Source organism: Pinus tabuliformis, chromosome 9 (assembly GCF_031772625.1).
Source record: "Pinus tabuliformis cultivar Carrire ecotype Pingquan chromosome 9, CPIR1, whole genome shotgun sequence".
Taxonomy (NCBI): domain Eukaryota; kingdom Viridiplantae; phylum Streptophyta; class Pinopsida; order Pinales; family Pinaceae; genus Pinus; species Pinus tabuliformis.
In genome coordinates this window covers 1,485,147,136-1,485,167,506 of record NC_142307.1, presented here as the reverse complement: position 1 = coordinate 1,485,167,506, position 20,371 = coordinate 1,485,147,136, and positions in this window count along the sequence as shown.

Here is a 20,371-nt window from a genome sequence, read left to right as displayed (position 1 = left end):
TATTTTTCAATATGTAGTCAAATTAGGGGTATTTTTTAGTATGCTACAAATGCACTTGATATGTCAAAGGTTCATTGAGTGAACCCCCTATGAGCACAGTTGAGAAACCCATAAGGCTTACTAGTTGATAATCACAGAACATGAATATGATGATGGCATGGTTGAGAAAACCACAAGGGTTGCTAGCTAATAATCACAGAATAAGAAAAATAATAGCCCAGATAAGAAAGTTAGAAGGTTTGTTGGCTAATAATTATTGGGAAGTGGTTGTGCCTTACAGGGTTGTTAAATCCATTGGAGACTATGTTGGTTTACAGCTTCTAAGAGGTAGACGCACTCAGGGCTAGTGGGATGATAATAATTGAAGGTAGTTCCATGGGGTTTAGATGAGAAAATGTGTGGAAGTTCAACTAAGAAGATACTGGAGAGTGCACTCTTATTCCTTCAAAGGTAACACAACTAATAAAACCTCATTATCATTAACTATATATATCTCTCTCTCCACGTATAAATTAAAAATATATGTGCCTAAATCCCCATAGATGTTTGAATGTTGTTATATAAGTCCCTCTATATAAAAGCAAGATTTCCTTACTTTATGTGAAATTTATGGTATAGTTGGTGGGTAGAGGAAGGGTAGCCTCGAGAAACCATGTTTGCAGCTGATGATATCAATGTTTTTAGTCTAACTTCTTTGGTTAACTAGTGGGTAAGGGTGGGCTACCTTTGGAAACATTGTTTCAGCTAGAAGTATTTCCTTTAATTCATTGAACACTCCTCCTCAAGCTCTAGAATTTGGCTCGGGATTCAAAGTTGCAAGAAAGACTTCGCTACAACTTCCCTATGGTTGGGTGGAGAGTTGTAGTCCCAATTTAAGTTTTTAGACTTACTATATTATAAGATAAGTGTTTAATCAATACCTTGTACCTTGAATATTATATATGTGTTTACAGTGTTGGTTTAAATGGCAATACTAAGTTGAGGAATGCAATGTCATGCATGAATGAGGAATGATGATTTCCTTAGTGATTCCTGAGTAAATGAATGAACTCTCAAATGTTTCCATGAGTATTTTTTATGTTCCATAACCATCCTAAAGGACATATGAATCTTTGAGTTACATTGAGCCTAAAATAGGTATAATCAGCTTAAGTTTGAATGATATTGGTAGATCTTTGTTATGTTTATTATGCTAATAAAAATAATGGCTTTCATGTCTATGTTTAAGTATTTGTTAAATCTCTAACAAATTTATTGAGTATAAGAGGTGGGCATGTCTCTATTTTTTTGGAATTCCTTCATCTTAATGATCTCTAACAATAGCTCTCATTCTATTGATTAGAATGGCTATCAAGTCTTGAAACTCAAGTATAAAGCTCAGGAAGGATAGCTTGAAAGAGCTTATATATACATTCAATATATATATATATATATATATATATATATATATATATATATATATATATATATGCAATTTCGTAGGGCTGTTGGGGTTTACCTCAATGCCCTAACCCCTTTCATTCCTTAAAGGACTTAGCCCCACGCAATTGCACACACATACACACACACACACACACACACACACACACACATTATATTATTTATTTATTTAGTTTTTTGGGGGCTATAGATTCTATCATTTAGAGGAAAATGGGGCCTCGATATTAAACCATGTGGCCAAGTGCTAGAACTAGGTCCCGAGGGGGTTTTAGAGCCTACATAAATCAAGGGTGGAGATTCAACATTGGTTAGATGATGGGCATTCAAAAGCATACCCCCCTACAAGGTCAACAAGGGAATGGGGGGTCTACATTTGATAGCCATCATCAAATTATCATGAGGTACAAGGTTCGTTAGATGCATAGGGGGGAACCATTCTCTAGAACCAAGAACATGGACCCCCTTGTGACATTGAGTGGGGGATCCACATTTTTTCTTGTTCATTTGATTTATTAAATATTCAACATATGGTAACATGGAAAATATTATTTGCAAGGGGTTATGATCCTTTGGTGGGACCCATGTGATGATAGCGTCTAACGTGAGCAAATAATGACATGGTGCCATGGTGGAAAGCCATGTGGCACCAAGTTTTGGTCCTTTGGAGGGACCCACTGGTTCGAAAATAAGTGACACGTGGCATGTTTGGAGGTGGCTACAAGGATCAGGAGACATTAAAATGATGTACCAGGGCCTTGAAATCTTGGTAATAGATGGAAGATGACAAACAAAAATTTTTGTGATGGGCATCGGCAAATCATTGGGCATCAGACCATAAGGTGTGTGGCATTGGAGGCAGTTTGGAAATTGACAATAGATGAAAACTTAGACAAATATTATCTCTTACAAGAAATGGTAAGGCTATCATCCAAGAGCACCAAGCCACTGATGAAAACCATTGAAGTGAACGAAGTGTTGGAAAATGTTGACGAAGGTCGACAAATAGGAGCATTGGTCACAGATGTCGAAAATTTGTTGGATCACTAGTCACCAGGTGGACTTAAGGTTCTGTTAAGGTGTAAAGGGTAGGAGATTTAGTGTTGATAGACCCCAAAACATGGAACACACTACCATCTAACAATATAATATAAATTACTATCCAACCTCTTGACCATCAAAGAAATTGCACAGAGGCGCTAACAGGGATGATCGAGGTTTAAGCGAGGGTTACATGGCAAGCCATACTGGAATCCATGTAAGAATCAAGGGGAACTCATCTAGATAGCCATTTCATAACTATGCGTGGATCACATGGGTGCCACTTCACAAGCCATGATGACATGATTTGGTCTGAGAGGCTAGCTTTTGAAAGGCCATAACTCTTGATCTAGGAATCATATTTGGGAAAATTTAATATTGTTGGAAATTTCTTGGTGAGATGAAAGCAATGGCATCATTTAGTTTTGTGTTTTGAAAATGTTGGGAAAGAGAAAAAAGTTTATAACCCATCTCCCTAACTATACCTTAGAAGTGTTATCAACATAGTAAAATGTCTTTTTTCACCCCTTGTGAGGTTTATGTGTAGGAGTGGGTATGGTTATAAAATAATTTTAAGAATATATAAGAAGAGAAGATGACCATTTGCACACAAATACTCCATCTCAACATGTATAGAAAAATCATTTGGATGATCAAATTATGGTAAATAAACATTCACAAATTCAATCTAGAAGGAAACTTGCAAGTACATCATCTCAACAGAATTAACTTTTGCGTCTCTTATGGAGCCATAAACTTTTATATAGGAAAACAATTATGAGAATTTGGTTAAATCCATGAATGAGGAGTTGGATTAGATTAAGAAGAATCAAACTTAGGAATATGTTCCAAAACCTAAAGGAAAAAATATAATTGGAGCTAGATGGGTTTATAGGAAAAAGATAAATGAATATCAAAAAGTCAAGTGGGATAAATCAAGACTTGTATGCAAAGGTTACACACATGTTGAAGACATTGATTTTTATGATACGTTTAAATTTAGCACTCGTGAATGGAGAACTCAAGGTGGAATTCTATGTTAAGAACCCAGAGGGATTTCACTTAGCAAAAGACAAAGATTATGTGTTTACTAAATAAAACATTATATGGTTTGAAATAATTTATAAGGGAATGGTACTCTAGATTGGATGGTTATCTTCATCAACAATGTTTCAATGGAGGCTCAAATGATAGCAATCATTATATCAAAATTAAAGGAGGTAACATATTAGATGTTGTTGTCTATGTGGATATATCATTTTTGGCAGTGATGATAATCCAATGAGAAGGAAATTTGAAGGAAGTATGTAGAAAGAACTCGAAATTTCCATGTTTTTTGAATTATCCTTAGTTCTTGGATTACAAGTCAATCAATAGGAAAAATGCATTTTTGTATCTCAGTCCAAATACGTTAGAGAAATGATGAAAAAGTTTGAAATGGAAAAGTATGACTCTGTAAGCACTCCTATTCTCAGAATTTGTAAACTTAGCAAAGATGATGAATCTCATACAACTAGATCCATCTATGTACAAGTCTATGATTGATAGACTTTTCTATTTAATAGCACCAATGTTGGACATCATTAAAACTATGAGGTTGGTAGTAATATTGTAATCATGTCCAAAAGAATCTCATGTAAATGTTGTTAAAAGAGTATTCAAGTATTTGCTGGGCACCATATATTACAACTTATGGTATCCTACGGTAACAAACCTTAATCTTAAAAATATACTAATGTAGAAAAGGCTGGAAACATGGGTGAAAATAAGAGCACTGGTTGAGGAGCATTCTTTCTTGGAAAATGTCTCACCTCTTGGCTCAACAAAAAGCACTCCACTATTTATCAATCTACTATTGAAGAAGATTATATTATGACAATCGCATGTTGTACTCAAGTACTATGGATGAAACAAAAGTTGGAGGATATTAAAGAACATAATGATCATCATTTTTCTATCATGTGTGGCAATACCAATGTAATTAATATTTTAAAAAATCCTATCACACATTCAAAAGCAAATCATATTCCCATCAAACATCACTTTTTGTGAGAACAAGTTGTGGATCAATCAGTCAGATTGGAATACATATGAACTAAAGAGCAAATCATTGATCTCTTTACTAAGCCTCTGCATAGGGAAATTTTTGAATATCTCATACAAAGGATGGGAGTGGTTTGTTCCTCACTAGAAGAGTTGTCTCACTAATCTTAGCCAAGTTTACAAAGAGATATCCTCTAGCTTATGATAGGAGGAAGATCTATAATAGAATGCTAAAGCATGGTCTTAGGGGAAGACTCTATTAGGTTTAGAAAATTGTATAGGAACTATTGGAGAAGTAATGGCAGCATGGTCTTAGGGGGAGACTCTACCAGGACCATAGGAAAGTTTAGGAATAGTTGGGGAATATTGATAGGAATTTTTAAATTAGGAATGGGAGAATGGTCTCAAGAGGAGACCCCGATTATAAAAGGATCATGTCTACACACAATTATGGAAGTATTAGAAAACAACCATGTCCCTTTTCCATTGATGTGAAAGGGACAGAGAATGCGAAAATTGATGCAAACATTGACAAATATTAAGGAGGAGATACTGACAGATATTGATTAGAATGATGGGAGGATAAAATGTAGACACTCATTAACAGGCATTATAGGAGAAATAAAGAGGAATATTCATATGGGATATTAGCCTATCTCCATCAATAACTATTAATTTATGATGTTGTTTCTATCAATGACAAAGGGGTAGATTGTTGCACATAGTATTGTCACTGATGACAAAAAAAGTCACTGATGTAAAAGTGGATGTCAATATAGCAATAATGTCATCCATGATTGAAAGGAAGCAATATGATAATTGTATTTCTTGCATGCCCTCATCAAGAGAAGTCAAAGAGGAATAATGTTTATTGTGTTTTTTACAATGATATGATGTCTTAATGATCCTGTGGATAGCACAGTTGGATATTCCTCTCTCAGACCCTTCTAACAATATATCCCACTCTAGAAAAATCCTCCCTAATGACAAGTTATGGCCATTTGAAAAATCAATACTTGTAAAGGACCAAAACCATAGGGAAAGAACCCCCCATCATCAAATTTGTTATATAGTGCACAAAGTTTGGGTGAATCCATGGCTCATTAATCATATCCATGGTGTATCACAACTAGACACACAATATGTTAATGTGCTTAAAAGATTACATGTTCAGGGCAGACCCACCACTGGTAGCACAATCGATGCTTTCATGTGCATGAACTTTCACACTATTTAATGCGGTTAAAAAGTGTGCAACTTTTGGAAAAAAAATAGCGACATATCACAAGGATCAATGATTATTAGCTATTAAGTTGCACGAGATTTAATAAGTAGTTCAGAGCCCAATGAGATTTGAAAGAAGAGGTGGATCTGATTGGATAGTTAGGATCAATATAGGGTGACTAACTTATGAAAATTTTAATGATAATTTCTAAACCGATGGACATGTGGCATAATTTGGTTGGCCCCTATCATGTGGAGCCTTCATCAATAATGACATGGAAATGAAAAACCCCATATTGAGAAGTGGTAGTTTTGACACATGGAAGATGACATGGAAACATGCATGACATAGTTTGACACATCATTATATGATTTCAACAGGTTGATGTGGTGGTATTAGAGACTATCATGTGGTAGGAAAATATAGAACATTTTGATAGGTCAAAATTTTAAAAACTAGTGACACATGGCACCCCTGATAGGTTTCCATGTGGCATGATCATGTCATCATGCGAGCAACCATGGAATCGTAGGACATGGTCACATGTACAAAGAAAAGATGTGGAGTTCCATGTTCAAAGTCATATGGTTACAATCACATTACCGATGCGCTAAGCCCCGAGTTATACAAACAATATTGGTTTATGAACGATGGTTTTATTAAATTGTGGTTTTAGGCTGCAGAAAGTTGGATATATAGAAGTGCTTCTCCGATGAGTTGCGGATTAGCAAGTAGGTTAGCTAGTCAAAAATATGATTTTTGTATTAAAGGAGAAGGTTTTGAGTTTTCTCAGACTCAGTATATATATATATATATATATATATATATATATATATATATATATATATATATATATATATATATATATATATATATATATATATATATATATATATATATATATATATATATAGATATATAGATATAGATATAGATATAGATATAGATATCGTTGTATTTAACCATTATGTTGAACATTTATTCTTTTTGTATAGCATGTGAAGTGTTATTCTTTAGAATGTGCCCTGGTACTGTAATTTTGTAGAATTACTAAATTTTGTATATTTCTATAAGGTTTTATACAATTTATGGAGATTTCGAGGCTCATTTTAAGGTCAAATTGGATTTGAGAAGAAGCATCATGATCCCGATCCAATGGTGAACATTCAAGAGGCATGAGATGTCTTGATGATGTATTTTTGATGTTCAAAATTAATGTTATGTGTTTTGATATCTTATCATGAGGTTGTATTTGAGGTTAAGTATATGAAAAAATTAGGTTATGACAATGGTTCTATGAGACCGAGTGATGAACATGTTGGAACATAGTATGAATAGGGGATGACATGTTGACAACAAAAAATGACAATAACAATATGAATAGTTTTGAAGTTATGCATTTAAGAGCATATGGATCTAGTTTGAAATATTATGAAAAGAGTTCCATAAGAAGTTAAATAAGGAGGTGGTTGCCTCCACCAAGGATGGTTCCTCCATTAGGTTGAATCCTCCAACAAGTTGAATCTTGTTTGTTTTTGAGGTTGGTGTCTCAATTAGGTTGTAGCATATAGCGAGTATCTACTTGCACATTTTGAGATTATAGCCTCAATTAGGTTATAAACTAATGCAAATAGTTTCTTGCACATCTTGGAGGTGGATACCTACAACAGGTCGGTGCCTACAAATTTATGTAATGAATTGGAGAAGAAGAAGAAAGTAAATTATGGTTTTCTCGCATAAGGTTTCCCACATGAAAATATTGTGCCATCTTATGTTTCTTGATGCATTAATGATGTGATGATGGATTCTTGATGCGTTGTCTTACTTATTTATTTGCTGCAAATAGCTATGCTACATTACTACATAATTTATCATTGATAAAAAGTTACTGATTCACCCCACCTCTAAGTGTGATCCTTTTTCTAATAGCACCACCTTCATAATAGCCCATATTCCCATCCCATTGTTACTTTATAGTTATAGTTTCTCATTCTTCCTTAGACTCTGAGCTCCTTTGGAATTGTTATCCCTTCATCTACTATTCCTAATTTATAATATTGTTCCAATTGTTCCAAATATTTCATATATCAAATCATTTATTATTGTGTCTTTTAATGATTCTAGGATACGAAGATGTTCTACAAGTTACAGAAAATAACAATGAAATGAACAAACTAACACTTGCATGAAAAGATTATGAAATAAGGGAAATGAAGAACATAACATATAGGAGTGAATCTCATATATATTAGCTATAATTGTTGTAAAGAAGAAAAATTTATATGTTCCAAACTTCAACCTTGTATTTGAGCGTATCTATATTCATGTAGGTTGAGATTTGTCCTGAATTAGTTTTAAAATAAATTGGACCTAAGCACTATCCACATGGACCCATTTAATCTTTGAACTAACCTACAAGGCATTCAAAACATGCTTAAGTGAAATTCCTCATTTTTTATCTCTACCGCAAGCTCCATTATATAAATATTAGCTTCATAAACTTTGTGGAATAATAATAAGATACAAGTTACAATATATTTAATCTAATATATGAATTCAATTTTAATAGTAAATTGTAAAAACGACATCAGTGTGTACAAAAAATCATCAAAATCCTTTGAGTAAGAAACCCATACAACACTAAATCTATAGGCCCTAAGAATCTCTTTGCCACACGAAAATATGGAGAAAACATCTCTTTTATAATTTTATCATGTTCTAGCTTATCCACCACTTAAGTAATCACCATCACATGGGTAACCACTGCATGAACTCTAATAAGCACGTCCAATGTCGAACATGGGTAGTGAGGAGACTCTTCCCCATTTTTATTCATAAAAATACTTCATGGAACGTATTATTTTGGTAGCATGACTTAAGAAAGTAGCCACCCACTAAAGCAATTGTAAAGACAAAGTAGATGGAACAATAACCGTGGCTTAAATTTTTTTGATAGGATCTTTAATAGGCTTCGAGAAAAAAGGGTGGCCCAAGCATAGATATCTTTCCTTTCTAGTTGAATAGATGTAAAAATTGATGCCATTTGTCCCTTACACAAGATTTTATGATCAACTTTTAAATACATAACAAAAGAAAATTCAAATATTCAATATTTATTAATTGATGACATTAAGGTTTTAATGTATTAATGTAACCGACATGTGTAATGAAAGTAATGTAGTTCCAAGATATTTTACTCCTATCGAGTCAATATTTATAACACACCTTCTTATTGGTATTTCATGTAATTTTTGTGTAGGATGGAAGAGCTTTAGCTAAGATAAGAAAACTTAAAGGACCCAGATTTTGGAAATATTAAAAAAATAATATTTTATAAGCACATTTGTATTGATCAAATAATGTTACAATATAAATGTATGAAAGTTTTTTCAACATAAAGAAACAATCTTGACGTCACAGTTATCTTGGTTGAAAAAATGTCTCTACCTCCAACCAATATAGTAATCTAGTTAATGGATTATATCTTGCAAGCTACCTAGATATAAAAACCTACTAAAGATGAGGAACATACTCCTTTACTTAGGAAATATCATACCTACGACAAGTATGAGTTATAACACTAGGGAAAATTTTAAGGATGGAAGCTTATCTTAAAGTTTAAAAACCTTGGCAAATCTTACTAGTCCCTAATATGCAAATTGTAAATTTTTTGTTGATATTTTTGTAGAAATATTTAGATTTCCAATCATTTTATATTAGTTGATATGGTATTTTGGTGATTTTTAAGGTAAAATAATGGTGTACTATAAAATTTGGGCGAATCATGCTAGAAAAAAAATGGAAATTGGCAGATATTTTTTTGGAAAAAGCATGGAAAATTAACCCACCTGCAAATATTAGCCCCTGAAATTATCCTTGTAACACTCCCCTTAATAACTACTTGTCTTAATCTTTATTAGAAATGTATATCTATGGTCGAACCTTGTGTTTACAATAATTACAAAAAAAATAAATTATGTCCATATAAAGAAACAACAATCCACCAAAATTCATGGATACCTAACCATTGCAACAACTAGTCTACTAGGATGTCCTTCATGTACATGGTTCATTCAACTATCACATCTTCATAGGTCTTGTAGTTGTACTTTTGACTTCCCATACATTACCATCATCAACATACTGGGTTTTTTTGGATCACCTATCAAAATGCTTTGGGATTTTTTAGCTTACCCTCAACCATGCTCTCGATTCTCCTACATCACACTCACAAGGAACTACAATACTCTATAAGAATTCTTTTCCATGTGTTCCCTATCTGTCACAAAATTCATCACATTATACCAAGTGGTTTCCACTTACCACAAACCTCCACTTACAAAGTGGTTTTCATATTACCATGAACTAAACCAACATAAATGTGCCTCATCAGGATTACATCATGACTAACTCAATTACATTAAATGGAAACATCCACTTAGGGAGATACCAGGTACATGCATTCTAAAGGAACACTATATCAATTCAAACATGACACTATAGACTTTCTACAATGTGTGACTCACATTATGATATGATAATGTGTTTGTTATTATTCTACACACACACACACTTTATTTTACCTTCCTTTGTCCACCACTATCGAACACTTATTGTTGCTCCAACAATTATCATTCATTGCCTTTACCAGAACCATTGTCACATTCTCTCCAAATATCTCTTTACTATATTCAGGACCTATGTGTCCTCCCTACTACAAATTTGTCATTCCTCTCTAAAAATTCAACATACAAGTAAACTTGATATATCAAGTGAGAAGTATGAAACTTGATATTACCACAAAAGGTGTCCATGCTCCTCCCTTCATTTGATGAACTATGGTAATGTACTAGCTAGAAATTGAATTATTACTAATACCTCAGATCAAATAGGAGTCTATTGTACTCTAATCCATAACATCAATATAATGAACATGAAGACTAATTCACTAATTTTTTATGAACCTACTTCCATCTATGGAGATACATGGTTACCATCCATTATATGTACCAACTGTCTAAGAAATTAGTCTAGACAAAGAAATAATAAGTAGAAGGCCCTTTGAGCTAAAACACTTCTTCACTTTAACAAACTACAAAATTCTCTTTACATAAAAACAATATTGTATACTAATACATACATCAACAACATATACATGGAATACATTTTTAGGATACTATCTTCCTCCTTTGCAATCATAGACATACTTGGAATTTTTATCTAAGTCTTTGATATTTTCATATTCTTTGATGTACTTCTTGATGGTTTCGTCTTTCTCATAATTCTTCATCTTCCTAATTTTTGATAGTCAATGATTTTTGCAAATAAAACTTTTGTATTATTGGAATGACCAGTTTTAACACAAACTCAAACTTTTGACAATAATTGGTTAGACTAAATGTCACTCCAATGACAACTAGACTTCCATGATATGACATACTCTCTATTTCCACATCATCTTAGAACTTTATTGCAAATTTATAATTAAGGTGTTAGCCAACCCAAATCATACACCTACAAGTTCTAAAGCTAATAACATTTCATGATTACACATATAATTTGATTCAACTTCCTATTCCTTTTAACAAGAAGAAACCCCACATACCACTTCTCCACTCGACACTACTAGTCTCTTTCCATACCATATTACACAGTATTTGTATGACTACACTCAAATATCTACACTCACAGTTCCTCTTCTCTACAATTTGATAGTGAAAAAATATCTTTGCAAATTCATCTAGAAGTTCTCATCCATCTATGAATCAATTATTAGATTTGTTCCAGCATTTGCACTGTAATATACAACGTGTATCTCCTTGAGAGTGTGGCCTCTTTTGATTCTATTTTCTATCCCAATACCAAAATAATGTGGTTGTAATTTTTGTCTCTTCATGATAGCATGACTATCGTCTTCATTATCACCTACTTTTACTACCACGATAGCATGGCCACTTCATGATGTGGCCCTTCACAATGTGACTGTAAGTTGCATAATCGGGAAACACACCATTAAATACCAAACCATCCAAGAAACAATAAGCATAATGCATTTTACCAACATAGAAACATATTCTTGGCATTGAGTTATAAGTGATGGTGTTAGGAATATACCCACACCACAACACCACTTAACAACCATGTCCGCTTTATTTTCCTTATTCTAAATAAAAAGGGCATGAACCACAATGTTGTAAAAGGTCCTAACTAGAAAGCAATTTCTACTCCTCTTAACATGTAAAAATTTCAGTGCCTCATCCACTTAGTCTAACTTACAACGAGTACCCAAGAAAACATTTAAACCAATTATATTAAGATGATCCCACCCAAGTTGCACAATCATCTTGTCCAAACTCTCCATGAAACTAACATTTGCGATGAAAGTAACTTAATCCCAAGATATTAAATTTATTTGATATCAATATTCATATCATACCTTCTTATTGGTATTGATGTAACTGTTAGCCTCTCTCATAAAACAATAATAAATCCAAAATTAATTAATTAATTAAATATTCCAAGTTAGGAATTTGTGCCTAACTCTTGGGTTGTTCCTCTAAGATAGGAGTTAGTTTAGGTAACTCCTATATTGGTGTGTGTCTGGTGAGAAATTATCTCAACCAAAGGTGTCTAAGATAGAACGCACTATCTTGAGACCAATATCTCTCATATATTTATTTGTAACACTATATTCAATTATTTGAGAGTAATGAAGAATGAGAGTGAGAGAGAAACATGAGGCTTCAGCCTTTTTCCGCCAATATTGTGTCTCTGGTTTTTATATGTGTTTTTCTGTAATTTGTCTGAGTTCATCTCATTTTCAATATGTGGTATCAGAGCTATGTTAGACCTGTGTGAGGCTGCATCAAGGCTGCATCCAAAGCCGTGAGCCTGCAAGTTATTTGTAAGGCGTTTGTTGTAGCATGAGCGTGAACCTGTAACAAAAAGGCCAAAACCGTCGAGGGGCGAGAAGACGGATGAATCTCACGCGATCTCAGCAGATCTATGTCATCGGGTCATTTTGGTAACGTGGATTACATATTTGATTTGTTTGCATATTATAGTTTTGGTTTATCAAAGGGCAATGTAAGCTGAGAAAATTTCAAACGTGTGAGCAATCGAAATTTCAAGGAGCGCAGAGCTCCTGAGGCAAATGCTGTAGATGTTGAGGTTGGAGAAGACAGGAATACATGTTTCCGTGGGAGTGAATTTTCCAATTCTTGCATAGGAAAGGGCAGCATTCATAGAAAAATCGGTTTCATTGTGTCTATCTTTTCCATCGAGAATATGAGAGCCCGCCTTCCTTTTCCCCATTCATTGTCGCAGATCTAATGAAGCGCCCTTTGGAGTCTCTGGGAATAGCAGAAACCTTCTGATTGAGATTTAATCCGGTATTGTTTATGAGACCCTCTATTACTTTTGTGGTTTCTGATATTAGTTTTTCATTTTCAAAAGAAGGCAAAGCCCTGGAGTTGGTTGTTGGCCTGTCCACATCTTGCAGGCACAAACTGTTATTGGTATCTTCCAAATTATGGGTTGAGTAGATGTGCTGGCCCGTCTCCTCCTCAGTTTGATGGACAACATCAATTCTAATTTTAGCTGGTTCATGCTGAGAAGAAATGTTTGATTTTGTCATCTTCAAGGGAATGCATGAGACTAGATTTTGAACAGGTAGTACTCCCATGCTGTGCATTCAATTCATGATCAGATCCCCCCATCTTTTCAGGGTTGATGGAGGAAACTTCTCTGTAATTATTACATTCTTTAAACTGCCTTTTAAGCAAATTTTGATCCCTATGTTCCGATGACCCCTCCTCTGCCTGCAATTTGCAATTTCCACTGTTGCCTGCATTTTGATGTGTACATTCATTGCCTCCCAATATTTGGAGTTTCTTCGTATAAACAAGAGGCGACTCATTCAGTGAAAACACGGTTTTCTCTTCTTAGTTCTGTGTCTTCAAAACAAATCCCAGAGAAATCTGATTCTGGGTTTACAAAACAAAGCACAGAGAAATCTGAGAGCGTGTCTGAACATCCTTGAATCTGAACCATTGCCAGGCGGTCCAATCTGTAAAAGCATAGATCTGGCGAAGACGGGTTCTTGCATCATCGAATCAGCCAAAGGCAGTGGCTAGATCTCGTCGTACCCTGTTATTCGAACCATTGCAATCTGCAATACAATCTGTGCCTTATGAACATCGGCCTGGGGCAGCAACACGTCCAAATGGAGTAATATTTTTAAAGGTTTTACGCTTGGGAAATTGGGCATTTCCAAAACGTGAGTTTACAACCTTTTACTTATATTTTTCTTAAGCCCTATGCACAAAAAAAAGGATGAGTGGTGTAATGTGAAGCGGAATTTTTATTAAGTTTGAGTTTTAAGGGGCATGACTTAGTTAAAGTGTTTTTTGGAGAGATAAGGAGTGGATAATATTTTTTAAATTTTTGTAATGAGGTATGCTGTTTAATGTGTAAAAATGTTTTTTTGGAGTGCTTTGGGGAGATATAAGGAGTGACATAAGAAAGAAGATGAGTGGATAAGGTGCATTACATTTTGTAAATTTGAAGAATATTTTGTGGAGATATAAGTGTATTATTTTGTATTTGGAGTGATAAGGGAAAGTTGTTGTAATTCAAAGTATTGTTTTACTTTGAGAGGGATCGTGTCACTATCCATTCAGATTTTGAAGGCGAGTTGTTTCAAAGGGTTGTCAGCTTGGCATTATCATTGCTTCAGATGTACTCAGTGATTAATAAAGATATCATTTTTTAGTGTTGATGTGTCCTAGATCCGCCCGAAATTGAATAAGGGGATCTAAGGTACACTATGTGTGCTTGATGGCGCATGTGTTTTATGGATTCATGTTTTTGCTTTTCGATCTGTGTCTAGTTGTGACACATCAATAATTTCATCGCATACATAAAGCAAGCACAACACATAGCTGCAAGAACAACACTACAACAAATAATCAAAGTTTTCAACATCGGCATTCTACCTCAACAAACAAATTCACTCAATACAATCAAGTTCATGAATCTGCAAACTCCAACGTTTCAAAGAAAAGTCTACATCAACATTCTTGCAAACAAATTTAAGAACTTGTGAATCAAATTCCAATTACATTGAATTGTACGAGTGCATTCTCAGTTGAAACTGACACCCACGTTTTGATTTGATCATAAGTCAAGCACGTCCATTCTCTTCAAATTAGTCAAATTAAGACAAGTGAATTCCTTGTTTTATGTGAGTCATTAAAACCATTGTAAGCTTTTTTGGGTGCATTTTCGACAGTGTTCGACACCCTTCCTTTAAGCAGACTCTATTGAATGCACGAATTTTAATTCTAAAGCAAATAAGAAACAAGTTCACATCTCCTACAAGCGAGCGTGAATTCCAGAAAGTTCTAGCAAGTGTTCTCAGCAGGTACAATAAGCAACAAATCAAGCGAGCGTGCCATTCAAGTCCCATAGCAAGCGAGCCTGTCATTCAAGTAACAAAATCAAGTGAAACAGTTCAAAGCACGACATCTATGACAAGAGAGCCTGAGTTCAAGTGAGCAAGTTCAGATGGCACAACATATTCAGTTGTTAAACATTCTTCACAGTTTGATCATCTCCAGTGATGAAGACATGGTGCACATCAGCAAAGAAACTCTTGCTGATATTTCACGGCATCTACAACAAACACAAGAAACCATTGAGTTTCTTCAACTTGAGTCCCAACTTCAAAGGAATGAATTGCAAGAAAAGAGTGATACTTTCAAGTCTTTGAACCATCCAGATGATAAGTCATTCATCCCAACAACTTCAAGTGTCGAAGTTGTTCATGAGCAAATTTCTTCCAAACCCATCATCAAGCCCTGGGAAGAGATTCAAAATAACAAGAATCGACGAGGCTTAGGATATGTTCCTGATGACACCAACTTACAAATCCCAGATTATTCCAAGCCAATTAAGTTTGTGAGTGCATGATTTCTTGAACCACTCACCTCAGCAGGTTCTGCGAAAGTTTCCGACAAACGGAATTGCACGCAACCTAAAGTTGAAGTTCAACCAAAGTGTTCTCATTGTCAAAGAACTGGGCATATGGAAGATCAATGTTTTGATCTCCATCCTTGTTGCCATTGTGGCAAGCCCAATCATTCCTCCGAAAAATGTCGCAACCAATAAAAATCAGGCAGATTGAAGATACATTATGAATGGATTGATCCTTGGGAATGGTCATCCACAGTCAAACGATTGTCTCAGTTCTACAACAGACTACAATCATACATAGTGCAGCCAACAGTGAACAGATGATGGTACTCTCATGCAGTTGAATGACGGAGTACAACAGTGAAACTCTCCTACACGTGAAGGGGGGGAGTTCAAATATATTTTGGAGAAGATTGTCTCTCCTTTCAGCTGACAAAGGGGGGAAAATGTCAATGAAATTGACAGGTGGTTGTCAGACTGAAAGTCTCGACAACATCAGCAAAACAGCCAGTGGGCATCTTCATCAGCCAGTGGGCATTTGTCATCAGCAGTGAGCATCAGCAAATTCGCCAGTGGGCGATCGACAGCCAAAGTAGCAGTGAGCAGCTTTCATCATAGCAAAAGCAACATTGAGTTGTTTTTCGACATCTTCAGCCAGTGGGCAATCATCATCAGCAAACTCGCCAGTGGGCGTTCATCAAATTGTGTTAGTGGACACCGGATGCTGTTTTCAAACAAAGGACAGTTGGATCCTTTTGTGGCTTGGCATGTGATGGAATTGTCAAGCAACATTCAGAGATGAATCAGGCATGCAGCTGATTCATGTTCTCTTCAGATTTGAGTTTTTTCCAGCATCCAGTTTTGGCGGTTTTTTCAGGAAATGTTTTTGAGGATCAACATGAGAACTTGGAAGATGGTTCCTCGTTCTTATTTTGGATTTATCATTGAAGGGGGGAATGTTAGCCTCTCTCATAAAACAATAATAAATCCAAAATAAATAAATTAATTAAATATTCCAAATTAGGAATTTGTGCCTAACTCTTGGGTTGTTCCTCTAAGATAGGAGTTAGTTTAGGTAACTCCTATATTGGTGTGTGTCTGGTGAGAAATTATCTCAACCAAAGGTGTCTAAGATAGAACGCACTATCTTGAGACCAATATCTCTCATCTATTTATTTGTAACACTATATTCAATTATTTGAGAGTAATGAAGAATGAGAGTGAGAGAGAAACATGAGGCTTCAGCCTTTTTCCGCCAATATTGTGTCTCTGGTTTTTATATGTGTTTTTCTATAATTTATCTGAGTTCATCTCATTTTCAATAGTAACTCATTTGTATGACAAAAGAGATTTAGTTAAGATATAATGAAAACTTAAAGAAAAACTTTTTCAAACTATTCGAAACTTTGTATAATTGATAATATCTATGACAATTAAAGAAAACAAAAACAAAAGATATGACAGTGATAATTGTTTTTAAGCAATCTATAAGCATATACAATGCATACACCATGAAACACAACTATGTAACTTTAGCACCTAAAATTACTAACAATTTGAATTGTATTAATCAGAATTGCAACTTCATTATTATATTTTTGTTTGTCGAAACTAGTGGTTATCACAGTCAAACCAATGGTGCTTGCAGCATCAACTCCAATGGCATTGACACTCACAATATCATAAATGGTCATAACATAACCTTAAAATTCATATTTTTACTCATTATCTTTCAATTAACTTTATTTAAACTGAATTATAATAGTTAACCTTACCATATATTATATTAATTACTAGTTTATGATAATAGTAATGCCACCTCTATCAATAATGGATATTAACCATTTAAAATAATAATACTAATAACGACATTTAAAATATTTAAATAAATAAAACAACAAAAACACCAAACTTGAATAACTTCACAATAATTTTATTTATTTTTATATAATAAAACAATATAGGATATAATTATATAGTTATAATTATATCATTATTTTTAAATTTATATAATATAATTAATATATATGCATATGGAGCGTAATTGCAGGGAAGGTGTTCCTCCTATGGAATTGGCTCCATTTTCGTCCAACTCCATCCCATCAAAATTTAACACGTGGAAATGCACCGTTGTCTAGGGAAAGGTTGCTCCTACGAGCGTTTCTCTAGGTATATTCAAACCCCAGTGAATACAGTGTTGAAATCAAAACAACAGAGTTGAACGAGACTACTAAGGAAATGTATAATGTCAACATTACAATGAACATCAATAGTAGAGGCACTGAGCTAATTCATGTGAAAGAAGATCTGAACAAGACGATGTTTCATAGATATGGTAATGTTGCATACCTTTTTATCCAAATGGGGGCTTACAGAGCAGGTCCAACCACGTTTGTTGTATTTGGGATTGCTTCCAAGCCTCTCCACATTTATGGAAAACCACGATTTAAATCTAAGTGGATCCTAACAATTCGTCTTCTAGAAGATTAATAAAGGGCAAGGCTGAAAAAAGCTCCATATTGTGGCTACGACTAAGTTTACACAGTCGTGGTTGTCAAATGCATATTTTCATCAAAGTATGGGCACCAATGGTGATGGTGGAGAGCTCATCCTTCATGCAATCCATGAAGACGAGTTTGAAAAAATAGAGAGGATCGTTTCTCTCCAGGAATAAAAGGGTACCTATAATGGCTCTATTTATAGATAGACTCCTACCTATGATTATCTCTATTACGGTTCCTCCCTGTATGGTGACCTGAGTCTTAAGAGAATGAGAGAATGGATGGATTATCATGCCAAATTCTTTGGGCCTAGATTAGACTTTGTTGTGCATGATGCAGGTGGAGTTCATCCCCATGTTAGAAAGGTTTTGGAGCCATGGATTCGAGCTGGTCGTGTGATAATGTGATGGGTATTATCACAATTTGTTTCTCAAACAATGGCACAGGTACAAATTCATCGCAAAGTGGAAATTTTTTCTCTATGGAGATCAGTATTTGTATATTCCTGGGAGGAAAACACTCAATATGTCTTGAAAGAACTCTATGGCTATACCCAGTTCACCATTGAGCAATATTCACGTCCAACAAGCTCTGCTTGCATAATAAAATGCAGAATATGTTGGCCATCAGTCCTTATTCCACGTAAGACCCATTATAGTTTCTATTAATTCGAGGTAAATATTCGATTGGTTTTTTGGGTTTGAAATTCAATGTGATAACTTTGTTGTGCAGGGAATGGGGATTTGAGAAGTTATTATTCAGGGATGTGAAGTGAGGCATAAGGAGAGATCGCAACTATGCAGTGCGGGCTATACAATTGTATGCCACTGGAGTTCACATTTTTGAGAATGTGATAGAGTAAACATAACAAAATACGCAGGGAAAAATAACATATTACCATTATCATAACACAATGAATCAGTTAAAAAATTTCAGAGAGAGCTAATGGGACCCGAGCTTGCATACATTCAACCGTGAATACTAAACAGTTTGTTGGGAAATTTCTACAAAACCATTCAACCTCTAAGTATTATTTCTGAAAAGACAAAAATTATTGGAAGAGATTTGATTTGATCAATAAATCTAGAGCTTGGTATTTAGTAATTGTTCCATTATTTAAAGTCATGATATTGTATCTCTGGTTGTAAATTTCTGTGTTACCGTAGGGGTGGGAATATGTTGTTTTATAACAGGAGTTGGACTTGCCCTCACCTAGGTTGATGCATGTATGATTAGTTGTGCTACAATCTTTTATAAAGTATTTCCATTTGCAATTTTCATTCTTGGTGGACTCTACCGCTCCAGGAAATACCAGGTGTTAGAAAACTAATAAACTTAAACAGCGATTCTGCATGCGGAAAGAACTGAAAAGAATCACTGAAACTTAATGCCCAGGGATACGAATTACCTCCAGCCATTGGTGAAACTGTTGATGCAATTTCCTTCTGAAACACCACGCTCCAGCTGCACATGCAAAAAGGAAAGAAGACAACTAGTCTGAAGGCACTTCCAAGCTCTACTATCTCAGCTAGATGGTGTAGAACTGAAGGGGACTGAGATAGGAGCTTGGGGACCAAACAGATGAACATATAGCTAAGCTTCCATCAAGCTTCTAAAAGCTATGTGTTAGAAAAACCACAAATCAAGGTAGAGATCAGATCAAAGTGATGGACCACTTTAGTAGCTCCCAATTATAAATTTAGTAATTGCAGTTGATTTTCTTAACTTAAGGAAACTACTGCAGTTGGTTTCCATAAGTTAAGAAACACTGCAATTCCATAAATCAAAGTAGCTTTTGTGTAAAATCAATGGAGCTTAACATTCTCCCACTTGGTCCATACTTCCAAACTTAATGTCTCAAAAACCATTGACAATCTGTATTAAGTAATAGACACATGAATCATGGCGATAAGTCCTCTTATGACGAGTATTATCTTCCATGTATTACTATGCGTTTACTCTTATTATAATTTATGTGGCAACAATATTTTAATGAATAAACCTTATGTTTATTCTTGGTCCTTCTTAAATGAATTTTCTCAAATCAACTTAAGGTGCACATAAATATGAGAAAAAACATCACAATAATTAAGAATTTCATTAACATTGTCCATACAATGAAAACCTACATAATGGAACCAAGTCCCAT